General features: G+C 38.0%; 1 protein-coding gene across 1 annotated transcript in view; it reads left to right on the forward strand.

Annotated features, from left to right (window-relative positions):
• Nucleotides 1-17,751, forward strand: part of PTPN4 (protein tyrosine phosphatase non-receptor type 4) — a 244,163-nt gene that overhangs the window by 46,829 nt on the left and 179,583 nt on the right. The gene's annotated exons all lie outside the window — the stretch shown is intronic.

A 17,751-nucleotide genomic window follows, 5' to 3' on the forward strand; every position in this document is an offset into this window, starting at 1 on the left:
CACTTGTCATACTTTGCATAGGAGAGGAGTTGAAACTCCTGGGGCAACTGAGGCCTAGGAGAGTAGGAAGGCCTGGACCCAGAGAAGAGATTTTGAGTCAAATGGAGTAAGAATATGAATGATGAAGTATATAGAAAAGTTGTGGATTATATAATCAGGGAAGGAAATAGGGCCTACTATGGGTCAGTGTCCTCTTTGTCACCTGACAGGGTTTTATATATTTCTGGGAGAGAGGCAAAATGAAAAAGGGGAATCTATGAGAAAAACTCTACAATCAGTGCCTGTAACTCCTTAGAGGGGAAAGCCCAGAATGTGTACCTCAGAAGTTTTCATTGCATGAGAATTATAAGATTAGTGTAAGAATAAAAAGAGACAGTTCCCGAATGTTGTGATAGAAGGGAGATGAGAAAGAGTCTATGATGTGAGTCTCTCTTCCAGCTCTCCCTTGGGGCCGAATATACACTGGGAGACTTTGAGGGGGTGTCAACTTGAAACTGGGTGACCTGGATGGCCATGCTGTCCCACAGGAGTTGGGAGCTAGGCTTCCCTATAAGCCCAGAATGTGTATCTCAGAAGTTTTGATTGCATGAGAATTATAAGATTAGTTAATTATAAGTATAGGAACCAGAGAATGAGGGTCTAAAGTAGACAAAAAGAGAGGTTGGATAATGAAGACAGTGAGAAAAATCCTCTTTGGAAAGGCTTGCAAACAATGGAGAAAAAATATTATTACATATGATAACCCTCTTGGATGCATAGGGAGAAGTATACTGAGAATAATTATGATAATGTAAAAGTAAAATGGCTCAACAAAAACTTATTAAAAACCACATATGAAGGGGAATGGTATTTTTTTTAGCCAAGAAAACAATTCAGTTTACTAGCAAAACAGAAATCAGAGAACATGTGAAATCACACATATACACATATATATATATACACACACACATATATAGCCTGTGATGGCGAACCTATGGTACATGTACCAAAGATGGCATACAGTGGTCTCTCCATGGGCATGTGCAGGCCCCTGGGTTGGCCAGCTGGGAGGGTGGTCCTGCCCCAAACATAGGGGGTGGGGCATTCTAGCCTTTTTCCACTGTGGCAGGGGCTGAATGCACCACCACCCCACCCCTAGACTCCCAGGAGCTGAGCAGAGAAGTGTTGTAGGCCACTCCCCTCAGATTGGGGATAGATTCTTTGCCCCTGCCACCCTGCAAAAGGTAGAAAGTCCTTTTAGTTTTTGTGGACACCCTTACTGGGTGAATAGAACATGGAATAGTCCTGCTTTTGTAAGTAATGAATTGGTTGGGTCTAGGCTTCTTATTCTACTGACCCTTATTAAAATTACCTCCTGAGCAAACCTAGGGCTGAGCCCTATTCATCAAGTCCTAAGGGAATATGCTGATCAGATCTTCCCTAATCCTTCAAAGGAGAATAGTGAAATCACACACCCAGCAATGAGGAGGGTCCCTACAGCCATCTTAACCACCCCCACCTCTATAAAACTGGAAGGGCAGAATACTTGGACTCATGACTCTTGTATTAACCCTTTATTCCCCCAGAAATAGGTGGCTCTGGCCCCTAGCCCATGTTAAGAAAAAAGAATGTAAATAAGCTGAGTAGGTGGGTGTGTGGAAGGATAAAGGGGAATATTAGGGTGATTATAAGGTGATTGGAGGAGGAATGAAGGTATGGTTAGGTATATAGGAGATAAAGGAAATGGGGTATGTAGGAGAGGCAGCTCAAACAGGTTTATTCTCAGAGGCTTGAGACAAAGAATACAGGGAGGAAACTAGAGCCAGTAAGAAACCTTTAGGCTTGACTAGAGGGTTTCTCCAGTTAGTTTCAAAGTCTCTTGAGGGAGGGGTCGAGAGGGCCCCTCCCTGCCAGTCAAACTGATGGCTGGAGGAAGTCTTGAAGGTGGGTACTTCCTGCCAAGATGGATGCCCCAGTTGTTTCAAGAAATAAAGGAAAATGATTCTTTCCTTTGGGCCCTTGTCTTAATTTTCGACACAATGACTCACCACAGGGTTTGAAGAGGTAACAAGGGGATTTATTAATACCAGGGTCAGTCAGAAAGGGAGAGGGGTTCAGGATTTTCTAACTGCTGCTAGGAAGAGGGGTGAGGGTGGGGGATGGGTCGTGGAGAGGTTTAGACAGAGAGACCAGCTCTCCCAGTCAGGAAGATTTGACTGCCTTTTAAATAAAGTCTTTATCAAACCTAGGGATAACTTATTTGAGGATACTCCAATTATCTAAAGAAACTAAAACCCACAGTGTTCAATCATCAAGCCCTCCCTTCCAATCAGAACCCAAAGGAAAATCAGGGAAGGGGAGGGATGGAGATGGTAGATCAGGAAGAGGTTCAGAGAAATGAGATAAGTCCAAATTTCCCCAAAACAAAATAAGCACAAGCCAAGGCCGAAGCAATTAGGCCAAAGCCGAAAGGCCAAAGCAAAAGCCTCCAGCCACAGCGAAAGCCAGAAGGCAAACCTCTATTTATAGCCTAAAGTTCTAACTGACTTTCCGAACATTCTAATATGTTTAACTGACTTTTTGTGACCGTTAGAAATTACAGAAGCAAAAAGTTTCTGTTAGCCACCTTGCATTACAGATCTGCTCATATGTTTTTTGGAAAAATTGCAGCTTGCAACATTTTCTGGTTGCTAAGATCTAAGGGGTTACTACTCTTATTCTAAGCTAAATTATAACTATGCTCTTATCCCTATCTAAGTTTTGTAAAATAATAAAAAGGGTTGCTTACTCCTAAACTATGCTAAGACTAGTCTAAGTTAAAACTAAGATGGGTTGTGGGAAAGGCATAGGAAAGTAATGGGGTTTCAGTTTTGAAAAAATTTTGAACAGAAAAGAAAAGCAGATTAAATGCAAACATTCACAAACAGTCTTAAAGTTAACATTTGATAACTAAAACAAAGTAATCACTTCTGTCTATGTACTTATCTAATTTCATGAACTAGCAACAAAAGTATCAATAAAGAAAAATTTTGCAATCTAAATTTCCAAATTCTAATTCATCTTCCTAAAGTTAGTATATGGATATGTTAGTACAATTATGCCTATGTTAGAAATGTTAGTAAGAATAAGGAAGACTAATATTCTTTGTAAGTCTTTTGGTTAAACTATAGACTTAAGCTATGTACAGTATTTACAAAGAAAGTTTAGAAAATTTCTGTCCCTGTTCTAACTTATCAAGCTAACTAACTGTCCCTGTGTGTTAGTAAAATTTATTGCTAAGGGTTAGTAAGCAAATATATACATATATACATTATTTACGAGGAATGTTAGGTGATTTGAGTAGATGTCTGAACCAAAGAGGAAAAGTCTGCTAAGGCAGACAAGTTCTTCTCTCATAAGTGAAAGTTTATGTTTTATATGTAGATGTGAAGTCAGAAAATGTTCTATGTGTTGTCTAGTGTGACCTTTCCGTGTAATGAAGTGTTACATACTTACTCCACCAGAATTCTTCTGCAAAGTGTATGTACTGTGTGGATGGAATCTAAAGTGTTGGATGCAGTGAGAATTCTATTGGGTGTAAGTTATGTTTTTCAAATGCATGGGTCCAATGCTGTTCCGATGCTCCTCTTCACAGTGTGGTTTGTTGTCCCATACACCGATTGTGTATTCGATCACGGATGTTTTTTGTAGTCCTCAGGTTTACTGTCCTTGTGATGATCTGCGAAGTCAGCAATGCCTTACTTGTGTCATTTGATGTTACCCACGCGCTTGTCAACTTGCACACTGGAACTGATGTTTCTGTTGTATTGACTTGTGTCATTTGATGTACCCGCGCTTGTCAACTTGCACTGGAACTGATGTTCTGTTGTGTTGACTTGTGTCATTCGATGTACCCGCGCTTGTCAACTTGCACACTGGAACTGATGTTCTGTTGTGTTGACTTGTGTCGTTTGATGTACCAGTGCTTGTCATCTTGCACTGGAACTGATGTTCTGGTGTGTTGACTTGTTTCAGGAACAAAGTTCAAATGTCTATGAAATGTGATTAATCTTTTCTTCTTCTTTTTTTTTGTTGTTGTTGTTTAGTAAAGATAATTACAGGTAACAAAAGAGTTCGTGATAAAGTCTTTTGTGCATTCATTTATTTGTCAGTGTCAATGTCTAGGTCTTGGATTGATTGCAAATCAAATGTTGTGTCTTCTTCTGCCATTGATTCTTTTTCATTGTGGTTTACATGGTTTACAGATGATTCTTTTAAGATGTAATTGGGATTGGGATAATCTTTTGAGTGTAAAATTTGGTGTAATATCTATTGTTCGGTGGTTCTTGGTCTGATTGTGGTTCTGATTCATGCTCTGATTGTTGTTCTAATTGCTGCTCTGGTTCTATGGTCTCATGTATAGGCTGTGGACTTTCTAAGGATTTATTTGATTGATTGGTTGGTGCTAATTTATCTTTGTGATGTATAATAACTTGGTCTTGTGGTTGTTGTTGGGACATGTCTTTTGCTGGCTTGACATGAGTGACATGGAACCAAGGATCCTTTCCTTTAATTTTGATTGCACTTGGAGTTATTAGAATAATTTGGAAAGGTCCAAGCCACTTGGGTTCTAACACAGATTTCCTAGCAAAGTTTCTGGTGTAAACATAATCTCCGGGTTGGAAGTTGTGTAGATTAAAATCAAAGGGTACTCTTTGATGTATCAAGCCTAATTTGTGGAGTTGATTTAATCGTTGCTTGAGTAATTTGATATATTCGTAGAGTTTGCATTCCATACCTAGGTGTGATAATTTGTGAATGCTTTGAGGTGCTTTGCCATGGAATGGTGGATGTCCGTATAGCATTTCAAATGGTGAAATGTGTGTGATGCTGTTGGGTTGACTTCTTAGGTGGAATAGTGCTAATGGTAATGTATCAGGCCATTTCATGTGAGATTCTGCACTAAATTTTGCTACAAGATTTTTCAGAGATTTATTCACCTGTTCAATCTGTCCGTTTGACTGGGGTCTAAATATTGAGTGAAGATGTCTTTTAATTCCTAATGTTTCATAAACTGTAGCTAAAATCTTATTCGCGAAATGAGACCCAGAATCTGACGCAATATGTAATGGTATAGAGAATCTAGGTATTAATTCTCTCAGTAAGATTTTCACAACAAAAGCTGAGGTGTTACGTTTTGCTGGAAAAGCTTCTGGCCATTTAGTTAATCTATCCACTATTACTAAAGCATATCTATAACCTTGACTCCTTGGCATTGTGATGTAATCAAATTTGTAAGCATTCAAATGGTGTATAGGCTAGTGGTTTGCCTCCCAGACTGTGGACTTTTGTAATTGTCTGGTTATATTGCATACAAATTCTGCACCTCTGTGAAACTCTCATAGCAACTTCATATATGCCCCTTGCATTCCAATACCTATTGATGGAATCTGCCATGCCCAGACTTCCATAATGCCCTTTTTGGTGTAGTGCATTGCAAAAGGTGAAATACAGGGATCTAGGCAACATAGGTTTCCCATTTGCCCCCAGCCAAACTCCGTTAGTTAAGTATGCACCATGATGTTTCTTCCAATTCTTCACTTCCTTTGGGGAGTATGCATTTTTGAGGTCATCTTCCTCCACCAAAGATAAGTTCAGAATTGTAAGTGGTCCATACCTCGCTGCGTATTTGGCTGTGATATCTGCACGTTTGTTCCCTGATTCCACTTGGATCTTAGTATGAGCCTTGCAATGAATGACTGACACTTGGGCTGGTAATTGGATTGCATCCAACAACTGATTGATTAAATTCCCATATGCTATCTGTTTGCCATTGGAAGTAATGAAGCCTCGATTTTTCCAGATTTCACTGGAATGATGCACAACTATAAAAGCATAAGGAGAATCGGTAAAAATGTTAGCTTTGTGATTTTCTGCAATTCTCAGGGCGTGGATCAGACCCATTAATTCTGCTCCTTGAGCACTCATGGTAGATGGTAATGATGAGTACCAAAGGGTTTCAGAGGCTGTCACTATGGCTGCTCTGGTATATCTCTGATTGTCTACTATATATGACAATCCATCTGTGAATAAGGTAATATCGGGGTCTTTCATTGGCTTATCATCTAAATCAGGTCTTGTTTTATGCATGATGTTAAGTGCGTCTTCACAGATGTGTAGACTTTCTCCTTCCAGAGGTAAATCTGGAATCAGAGTAGCAGGATTTAAATTTCTGCACCGGTGAAAAGTTATATTTTCACTAGCCAACAATATTGCTTGGTATCGTGATAATCTTTGAGAAGTGAACGCCTGTAAGTTGGTGTTTCTCAAAGTAGATTCCACTTGGTGTTGGGAAAATACTTTCAATTGACCCCCCTAATACCAAGGATGAAGACTTTCTAATCATGATGGCTACAGCAGCTATGGCTCTTAGACAACTAGGCATACCACAAATCACTGAATCTAATTTAGAGCTGTAGAAAGCAACTGGTCTAAGTCTATTCCCGAATGTTTGTGTGAGAACACTAGAAGCTATCCCTTTATCTTCGTGCACATACAGTAGGAATGTTTGTTATGATCAGGGATACCTAGGGCTGGAGCTGATAGAGTAAGTGATTTTAATTTCTCTAATGCATGGATATGATTTTTATTTAGCTTTAACGGTTCTGGAACTTCCTTCTTGGTTAGCTCTATCAGAGGTCTTGCAATGTGAGCATAACCTGGAATCCAGTTTCTACAGAAACTTGTTATTCCTATAATTGCCCTAAGCTGCCTTTTGGTCTTAGGCAAACTCAAATTTTGTATATCTTGTGTTCTCTTTTGGGAAATTCTTCTGGAGCCTTTTTCTAGGATGAATCCATCACAAATTGAAGCTAAATTTTTTAGCCCACACATAATCAGGAATATCATCAGGAACCTTATAAATGTTATCAGTTGATTGGTATGATGGTTCCTCACTACATGGGTCTAAAAATAAAATGGGATGGTGTTTTAGAGATCTTTTGGGTAGGTGGAGATAAATTTGTCCATCCGGTTGACATTGGATGGTGGCAGCTAATTTGCATAGGAGATCTCGTCCCATGAGGTTCGAAGGACATAGTGGCTCAATAAGGTGTGTTCGAGAATTAGAGGTCCGAATTTTACCATTTTAACTTTTAGCTTCGGGACTTGTTGTGCTACCCCAGAAGCTCCTCTTACTCTCAAACTGCCTTGATATTGGCATCCTTTGGGTGCCTTGCGTAAAACGGAACAAGTCGCACCAGTGTCCACTAGTCCTTCATAGTGTACCGCGCCCCCCCCCCCAATTTCTAGGGTAACTAATGGTTCTCCACTGTCATTGGACTTCACTGGCACTAGGGGTAATAAAGAATCCTCAGTATTTTGTGTACACTTATCATTGATTCTGTGTTGCGTATGGTCTTTTGTCTCTAAAATCAAATTTCCTATAGCACCATTAGGCAAGTTCAGTTTAGAATCAGAAATACAGAAAGCAGGCTTAAAGAGTATTCTCCCATCGAGAGTTTGTAAGTCACTGTCATTCTTGCAAATTCTATTTTGGCTTTCTTTAAGGGCTTCAGAAATGGAGGTTTGATTTGATATACCTTCCACTCTGCTATTTAAAGAACTATCAGGGTTCAAATCAGAAATTTTTCCTTCGGTAGTATCCAGGAATGTATGGTTGTTAGATTGTGTTCCTTTCAACACTTCAGGTACAACTACTGACTTAAAAGCTGACTGATGTTCCCTATCTTGCCCTGAAGTTTATGTGACTGAAGTTAGATGTGTTTTATCTTCAATCACTGACCAAGCTTCATTATTGCTGTTATTAGTCACACTTGTTACTGGGGATAACAACTGCTCCTTTTCTGTTCCCCATGTTTTTGGTTGGAATTCTTCAGCTAAGGGGTTGAGAAAGGTGGATGTAAAATTTCCTAAACAGCTGTTATCATCCAGCAACTTAGCAGGTTGTGTCTTTAAGTCTTAAGTTTTTGCCAACGAAATGATTTGTTTGCTCTCTAACCTCTTTCTGTGACATGTCTGAAGCAAGTGAATGGGATAGAATTTTGGCATTTAACTTCCCCGAGGTTACTGAATGCATTCTTTTCTGGATACATTGTAAATCCTCCCCATAATGTTCTTTATCCAAGTTGCCCCTTTGTTTTTGACTTGGAATAAAGAGAGGAATTTGAGGTTTTGATGACTTTGAACAAGATTGCAAGTTTTTGTCAGTGCTTGTATGATCCTTATGCTTCTCATCCAAATTTTTTGTGATGGAATGAGAAAGCTGATCCCTTATATAGTTATCCTCACTATTGCCATATATTTCTCTGCGCATCTGCATTATTTCTTCCCATTGTTGATTATCTACCACAGACATATCTTGATATTCTGTGTGTAGCTTGCATTAGACACCTGTTTTGTTTTGCCCAGTATTTCAATATTATTTTTCTCACTCAAGCTACACACTCTCACACCCAAATTATAAGGATTAGAACTTTTAAAATTAGGAACCTTGATTCATAGTGACTTTGGCTTTGTTCCCATTTGTATGTACCTTTCCATTTCTTCTAGGGATGGGGTTTGGCTAAATTTCTTGCATGTATGGCTACAGCATGAACTATCATGTTTGCTCTCCTCATTTCTCTTTGAATCATTATTGTTTTTGGACCATTTTGTGTTGTAATAGGTCCTTTTTGTACTTCTGTCTCTGATTATAATTGTCATTTTTGGAAAAATCAATTTGTTGTCTAAATCTACAAAATTTTAAAATATGACCTGGACGTCCACAAAGAAAGCACCATGGGGGAAATGATTTTGGTCTTTGGGTGTTAATTGTAGGTTGCCTGTATTGATTTTGGTTCCTACTAGTTTGGAGGGCAAAATTTTTTACTTCCTCCAATTCTTTTTCTCTTTTGGTATGTTTCAATTGCCTTTTGAAATCAGCTATGATTTCATCTTTGTCTGATTCAGTTTGTCTTGCTATCCTTGCTTCCTTTTGCTTTGAATCATGGATGTAGGAAGCATGTTGTCTTACATACAGTGGCAGTGATTCCCACTGTGGACAGTTTTGTCTAAAGTAATTTTGTATTGGGATTGATGTTCCCTTTACAAATTGCCTATGGATATGATCTATGGTGTCTTGGGCATGAGTATCACGTAGTCCCAGGATTGTCTCGGCTGCCTCTATTACTCTATCGAGGAAACTGCTAGGATGTTCCTCTTCTCCCCATCTTAATTTTTCAAATTTTTGCCATGAATTTGGTTTTCTTCTCCAGCTCATTTTATAGATGAGGAAACTGAGGCAAACAGGGTTCAGTGACTTGCCAAGTGTTACATACCTATGTCAATGGGGAATCTAGAGACCCCAAACTTGTGGCCTAGTGAGATCTGATAAACCCCAAGTTTTAGGAATAGCTTGTAAGTTGGAGACCCCCAAAGCTTGTGCTTGTTCCCTGTTCCCATGAGAATCCACCCAGAAAGGAATCTCAGGCTAGCAGTTGCAGACTGAATAATGAACCCTAGGGTAAAAGCTAAGTGTCTCTTTAGCACAGTAGGCAGCCTGTCAGTCTTGTAAGCTGAAAGTCCTGAAAGGGGGATGTGGTACAATGGGAGAAGCTTCTAAGGCAAAAGAATCACTTAGCTTCTCTATATTATATAGCTAATCTATTTCATTGATCAACTGCTTTATTTCGTATCTCATATCAAATTGTTTTGATGATTATAGCTTTGAGTATAGTTTGAATTTGATATTATTCCCCTCCCCCAAGGTCTTTTATGGCTTGTTCAATTATTATATCATTATTTATTCTTTTTCCTTTTAATCTGGATAATTCATAGTTTTCTAAATTGGTGTTTAATTGGGCATAATATCTCCTAATACCTGCTTTTATTTCTTCTTTGGTTCTTAATTCACCTTTTTCAATTTTGATACTGGTAATTTGATTTTCTTCATTTTTTTTTTAAGCCAGTGGTTTATCTATTATAAATATCTGGTTTTGTTCTCCCTCAAAAACCAGTTTTTTGTTTTTAGCCTTTAAACTTAAGATTAATCTGACCCTAGATCTTCAGCATTTCTATTTTGCTTTTAATTGGGGGTTTTACCTGTTTTTCTAATTGCATGCCCAGTTTGTTGATCTTCTATTTCTTTTTATTTTTAGCTTCTAGAGATAGAAATTTTCCCATTAAGTAATGCTTTTGCTGCATTCCCCAAATTTTGATATGTTGTGTCATAATTATCTATCATTAATGAAATTATTGATTATTTTCATTCAAAATAATTTCAATAATCTCTAGCTCATTTTATAGATGAAGAAACTGGGGCAAAGAGAATTAAGTAACTTGACCAGGGTCACATAGCTATTATGTAGACTAGATTTGAACTTATGCCCAGTGTTCTATCTGTTGTGGCACCTAGCTGTCCTTCCAAGAACCTAATAATGATATAAAGTTGAATCACCCAAAAAGCAATATGGAGACATCTAGTGAGCCTGAATTTAGATTTTAATATGATTAAGGAAGTATACTGTACACAAGAAGAGGAATAAAGAATGTCAGAGAGATGTGTGACTGAAAAGCAAAGTGGGCTAGTGTTATATGGTGAGAACAAGAGATATCCGATAAAAGGTCTTTTTGACATATTAGTATCAATACATTGTCCAGAGACTTAGGGGAAGGACCCTGGCATGTAAAAAAGATAGACATCTCTTAGGTTAAGATGGCAGCAGAATAAAAAGCAGCGCTTAACCTCTCCTAACCGAAACATACAGGACTCCTCAAGGGGACATAAAAACAAATCCAGACGAATGGAGGGACCCCACAACAGGGTGCAGTGTGAAAGGTATGTGGAATCGGGGCATTTCCATGCTATAAAGGGGTGAAACAGCTCTTGCTAAATCGCGAGCTGAGCAACCCCCCCCACACACACACACACATACACACCACCTACAACGCCAAAGCCAGTTCAAGAGAAATAGAGCAAGTTTGGGGAACCCATTGAGTCATTGGCAGCTCCAGGGCCTGTTCCTGAGAGCAGCAAGACTTAGGACCCCAAAAGGCTAAAGAACGCGTACAGACTTTGAGTGCGGACACAGAGCGCAGGTGCGAGCACAGGCAGACACAGGCGCGTGAGCAAAGGCTCTGAAACCCTGAGTGGGGAACCAATACAGACAGGTATACGACTGTGGAAGCAGCGCCCTGAGACTTGTAAAGGAGCCTCCGGCAGAGGATCAAGCAAGGGGGTCCACCAGGGGGCCTGACCTTGAGAAAAACCAGACCTGAGTCAGTGTGAGGATAAACCTGAGACCGGGCTGGGCTAACAATGGCAACCCAGAATCAGGAAGGCTGAAAGAGAAAGATTAACAACAAGAAGAAGAAATCTTTAACACTCAACAACTTTTACACAGAGAAAATCCAGACAACCGAGCAAACAGAAGAGGAGAACAAAAAAGCATCCGGACCCTCCCAAAATAATGAAAACTGGTCACAAGCTCTTGAAGAGTTCAAATATGAGATGATGAAAAAGTTGGAAAAGATTTGGCTAGAGAAATGGGAAATAGCTCAAAAGGAAATCAGGCAAGAAAATAACAGTTTAAAAGGCAGAATTTTGCAATTGGAAAATGAGGCTAAGAAATCAAATGAACTGATAAGCAAATTGAACACCAGAAATGACCAGATTGAAAAGGAAAACCAAAAGATCATACCCAAAAACCAAAAGATTATAGCCGAAAACCAGTCCCTAAAGGCTAGAATTGAGCAATTCGAAGCTAATGATCTCTCAAGACAATAAGAACAAATAAAACAAAGTCAAAGGAGGGATAAAATAGAAGGAAACATGAAATATCCCAATGAGAAAGTGACAGACCAAAAAAACCGGTCTAGAAGAGACAATTTGAGAATCATTGGTCTTCCTGAAAAACTAGAAATTAGTAGAAACTTGGACTCCATACTAAAAGAAATTATTCAGCAAAATTATCCTGAAGTTCTACAACAAGAGGGCAATATAGACATCGAAAGGATCCATAGATCACCCTCTACACTAGACCCAGAAAGGGCAATGCCAAGGAATATAATAGCCAAATTCAAGAGCTTCCGAGGAAAAGAAAAAATCTTACAAGAAGCCAGAAAGAGACAATTCAAATATCAAGGAGCATCAATCAGGATCACACAGGATCTGGCAGCCTCCACGCTAAAAGACCGCAAAGCTTGGAACACGATATTCAGAAAGGCAAGAGAGCTGGGCCTTCAGCCACGGATCAACTACCCATCGAAACTGACTATATACTTCCAGGGGAAAGCATGGGCATTCAACAAAATTGAAGAGTTCCAAGTTTTTGCACAAAAGAGACCAGGACTAAAAGGAAAGTTTGATACCCAACCACAAAAATCAAGAGAAACATGAAAAGGTAAATAAGAAACAGAGGGAAAAGAAAGAAAACTCATAATTTTTTAAACTTGACTCTTTAAGGGCTTAAATAAGATCTAATTATCTGTATTACTATGTGGAGAAATGCTATGTATAATTCTCTGTAGTGAACTCTATTCACTATTATAATATCCACTATTATAGCAACCAGAAGAATAATTCATAGGGAGAAGACAGGATACTAAATGGCCTAAGAAGACATGGGGGGTGGGAAAGAGGGGGGGAATAGTAGGGGACACCAAGAAAAATCTGAGTAAATAAGAAAAATAGGATATTCTATTGCACACAAAGAGGGGATGGGAAGGGGAGGGGATAAATACTATTATAAGAAGGAGAGGAAGAGAGCATTAAGAGGTAATAATCAAACCTTACTATCAGTGTAATCAACCCGGAGAGGGAAGAGTAGCTTTATTATCCATTCGGATAAAAAACTCTAACCCTACTGAGAAAGACATAAGGGATAAACGAAGGGGAGCAGGGGAATGGGGAGGTCAAGGGGAGGAGGGGAGAAGAAGGGGGAGGGAATTCATTAGGCCTTTAAAAAACAAAAAGAGGGGAATAACAAGGGAGGGGGGAGAAAAGGAAGTCACTCAAGGGAGGGGATAAGGGATACTGGCTCAAAGCAAACCACTGGTTTAAAAGAAAATAGTGTAAGAAGAAGGGGTGGGTCTAGGGGAGGATACAAAAATGTCAGTGAATACACAACTGATAATTGTAACTCTGAATGTGAATGGGATGAACTCCCTCATAAAACGGAAGCAAATAGCAGAGTGGATCAGAAACCAAAATCCTACCATATGTTGTCTACAAGAAACACATATGAGGCGGGTAGACACACACAGGTTTAAGGTTAAGGGCTTTAGCAAAATCTTTTGGGCGTCAAATGAGAAAAAGAAGGCAGGAGTGGCAATTGTGATTTCTGACAAAGCCAAAGTAAAAATAGATATGATTAAAAAAGACAGGGAAGGTCATTACATCCTGATTAAAGGCAGTATAAACAATGAGGAAATAACACTACTCAATATGTATGCACCAAGTGGCATAGCATCCAAATTCATAAAGGAGAAACTGGCAGAGCTCAAGAAGGAAATAGATAGTAAAACCATAATAGTGGGAGATCTAAATAATCCTCTGTCAGGTCTAGATAAATCAAGCCAAAAAATAAATAAGAAAGAGGTAAGAGAGGTCAATGAAGTCCTAGAAAAATTAGATTTAATTGATATGTGGAGAAAAATAAATAGGGACAAAAAGGAATACACCTTCTTTTCAGCCGCACATGGTACATTCACAAAGAGTGGATAGGGCATAGAAATATTGCAAACAAATGCAAAAGAGCAGATATAATAAATGTAACCTTCTCAGATCATAATGCAATAAAAATAATAATTAGTAAGGGCACCTGGACAGGCAAATCAAAAACTAATTGGAAATTAAATAATGATTCTCCAAAACCAATTAGTCAAAGAAGAAATCATAGAAACAATCAACACTTTCATTGAAGAGAATGACAACGATGAGACATCCTACCAAACTCTGTGGGATGCAGCCAAGGCAGTACTAGAGGGGAAATTTATATCCTTGAGTGCATATATTAACAAATTAGGGAGAGCAGAGATTAATGAATTGGGCATGCAACTCAAAAAATTAGAAAGTGAGCAAATTAAAAATCCCCAGATGAAAACTAAATTAGAAATACTAAAAATCAAGGGAGAAATTAATAAAATCAAAAGTAAAAGAACTATTGAATTAATGAATAAGACTGGAAGCTGGTATTTTGGATGAATATTTACAAAAATATAAATTGCCTAGATTAACAGCAGAAGAAATAGAATACCTAAATAATCCCATATCAGAAAAAGAAATTGAACAAGCCATCAAAGAACTCCCTAAGGAAAAATCACCAGGACATGATGGATTCACAAGTGAATTCTATCAGACATTCAAAGAGCAACTAATCCCAATACTATACAAATTATTTGATATGATAAGCAAAGAAGGAGTCCTACCAAATTCCTTTTATGACACAAATATGGTACTGATTCCAAAGCTAGGGAGATTAAAAACAGAGAAAAAAAACTACAGACCAATCTCCCTAATGAACATAGATGCAAAAATCTTAAATAGAATACTAGCAAAGAGACTCCAGCAAGTAATTAAGAAGATCATCCAACATGATCAGGTGGGATTTATACCAGGAATGCAAGGTTGGTTCAAGATTAGGAAAACCATCCACATAATTGACCATATCAACAGTCTAACAAACAAAAACCACATGATTATCTCAATAGATGCTGAAAAACTCTTTGACAAAATACAGCGTCCATTCCTATTGAAAACACTGGAAAGTATAGGAATAGAAGGACCTTTCCTAAAAATAATAAACAGTATATACCTAAAACCATCAACAAGCATCATATGCAATGGGGATAAATTAGAAGCCTTCCCAATAAGATCAGGAGTGAAACAAGGATATCCATTATCACCTCTATTATTCAACATAGTACTAGAAACACTAGCAGTAGCAATTAGAGAAGAAAAAGAAATTGAAGGTATCAAAATGGGCATTGAGGAGACTAAGCTATCACTCTTTGCAGATGATATGATGGTATACTTAAAAAATCCTAGAGAATCAACTAAGAAGCTTGTAGAAATAATCAACTTCAGCAAAGTTGCAGGATGCAAAATAAATGCACATAAATCATCAGCATTTCTATACATTTCCAACACACTAGAGCAGCAAGAGGTAGAAAGAGAAACACCATTTAAGATCACCCTAGACAATATTAAATACTTGGGAATCTATCTACCAAAACAAACAGAGCAATTATACGAAAACAACTACAAAACACTTTCCAAACAAATAAAACTGAATCTAAACAATTGGAAAGCCATTGATTGCTCATGGGTAGGACAAGCTAACATAATAAAAATGAACATTCTACCCAAATTAATTTACCTATTTAACGCCATATCTATCAAACTACCAAAAAACTTCTTTACTGAATTAGAAAAAACTATAACAAATTTCATTTGGAATAACAAAAGATCAAGAATTTCAAGGGAAATAATGAAAAAAAATGTGAAGGAAGGGGGCCTAGCAGTACCAGATATTAAACTACACTATAAAGCAGCAGTTATCAAAACAATATGGTACTGGCTAAGAGATAGAAGGGAGGATCAGTGGAATAGACTTGGGGTTAATGACATCAGCAAGACAGTGTTTGATAAACCCAAAGAGCCCAACTTTGGGGACATGACTCCACTATTTGACAAAAACTGCTGGGAAATTTGGAAAACAATATGGGAGAGATTAGGTTTAGATTAACATCTCACACCCTACACCAAGATAAATTCAGAGTGGGTGAATGACTTGAATATAAAGAGGGAAACTATAAATAAGTTAAGTGAACGCAGAATAGTATACTTGTCAGATCTGTGGGAAAGGAAAGACTTTAAAACCAAGCAAGAGTTAGAGAAAATTACAAAATGTAAAATAAATGGTTTTGATTATATTAAACTAAAAAGCTTTTGTACAAACAAAAACAATGTAGTCAAAATCAGAAGGGAAACAACAAATTGGGGAAAAATCTTTATAACGAAAAACTCTGACAGGGGTCTAATTCCTCAAATATACAAGGAGTTAAAGCAATTGTATAAAAAATCAAGCCACTCCCCAATTGATAAATGGGCAAGAGACATGAATAAGCAATTTTCAGGTAAAGAAATCAAAAGTATCAGTAAGCACATGAGAAAGTGTTCTAAATCTCTAATAATTAGAGAAATGCAAATCAAAACAACTCTGAGGTATCACCTCACACCTAGCAGATTGGCTAAAATGAAAGAAGGGGAGAGTAATGAATGCTGGAGGGGATGTGGCAAAATTGGGACATTAATGCATTGCTGGTGGAGTTGTGAACTGATCCAACCATTCTGGCTGGCAATTTGGAACCATGCTCAAAGGGCTATAAAAAAATGCCTGCCCTTTGATCCAGCCATACCATTGTTGGGTTTGTACCCCAAAGAGATCATAGATAAACAGACTTGTACGAAAATATTTATAGCTGTGCTTTTTGTGGTGGCAAAGAACTGGAAAAGGAGGGGATGTCCTTCAATTGGGGAATGGCTGAACAAATTGTGGTATATGCTGGTGATGTAATACTATTGAGCTCAAAGGAATAATAAACTGGAGGAGTTCCAGGTGAACTGGAAAGACCTCCGGGAACTGATGCAGAGTGAAAGGAGTAGAGCCAGAAGAACATTGTACACAGAGACTGATATACTGTGGTAAAATCGAATGTAATGGACTTCTGTACCAGCAGCATTGCAATGGCACAGGACAGCTCTGAGGGATTTATGGTAAAGAACGCTACCCACATTCAGAGGAAGGACTGCAGGAGAGGAAACATATAAGAAAAAAAACTGCTTGAATGCATGGGTTGGGGTGGACATGATTGGGGATGTAGACTCGAAAACACCACACCAATGCAACTAATAACAATTTGGAAATAGGTTTTGATCAACGAAACATGATAAAACCAGTGGAAATGTGTGTCGGCTATGGGAGGGGGTGCGGGGTGTGAAGGGGAAAGTAGGAGTATGAATCATGTAACCATGTTAAAAATGAATATTAATAAATGTTTAAAAAAATAAATTAAAAAAAAACAGACATCTGGCAGACATGGCCATTAAGAGTTGCCTAGGATAGTAGTTTATGTACACACAAACGTATATGTATGTACATCTAATTTAAGAGATTCTGTAATGTTCCAGGTTATAATTCAATAAACAGTGTTATTAGTAGATGTTATTTAACAACATCTGAAGAGCTCACCATCTAGACTGTCTTCCATAATTGGTGCACACATTTAATTATATATTAGTCTTACTGTTTTATGCTTCCTTTGATATTAACAATCAGAACTAGTTAAACCAACTGATTGAAAATCAGGAGATCATCTTTGTTATAATGTTAAAGAAATCTTTGGTTGTCTTTTACATATATGCATGGGAAACACTGTTAAAATAGGTAAGTCAGTGTTTTTGCTCTACTAAATTAAATTCATTTTATAGTCAAAAAAGAATAAATTTTATGGAATTTTGTATTCTACACCTTTTAATCAGTTAGGAGGCAGGCAAGTAGTTCAATGCTAGGCACAGAGTCAGGAAGACTTGAGTTCCAAATCCAGCCTCAGACACTTAATAAATGTGTGACCCTGGGCAAGTCGCTTAACCTCTCTTTGCTTATTCACTAGAAAAAGAAATGGCAAACCTCTCCAGTATGTTTGCCAAGAAAATCCCATGAACAATGTTCTACAAGATTACTATAATGGTTAAATTGGGATTTTGACTAAAAAAGAGAGTTCTAAAAAGTG

The sequence above is a fragment of the Gracilinanus agilis genome, chromosome 3 (assembly GCF_016433145.1).
Source record: "Gracilinanus agilis isolate LMUSP501 chromosome 3, AgileGrace, whole genome shotgun sequence".
In the NCBI taxonomy this organism is placed as follows: Eukaryota; Metazoa; Chordata; class Mammalia; order Didelphimorphia; family Didelphidae; genus Gracilinanus; species Gracilinanus agilis.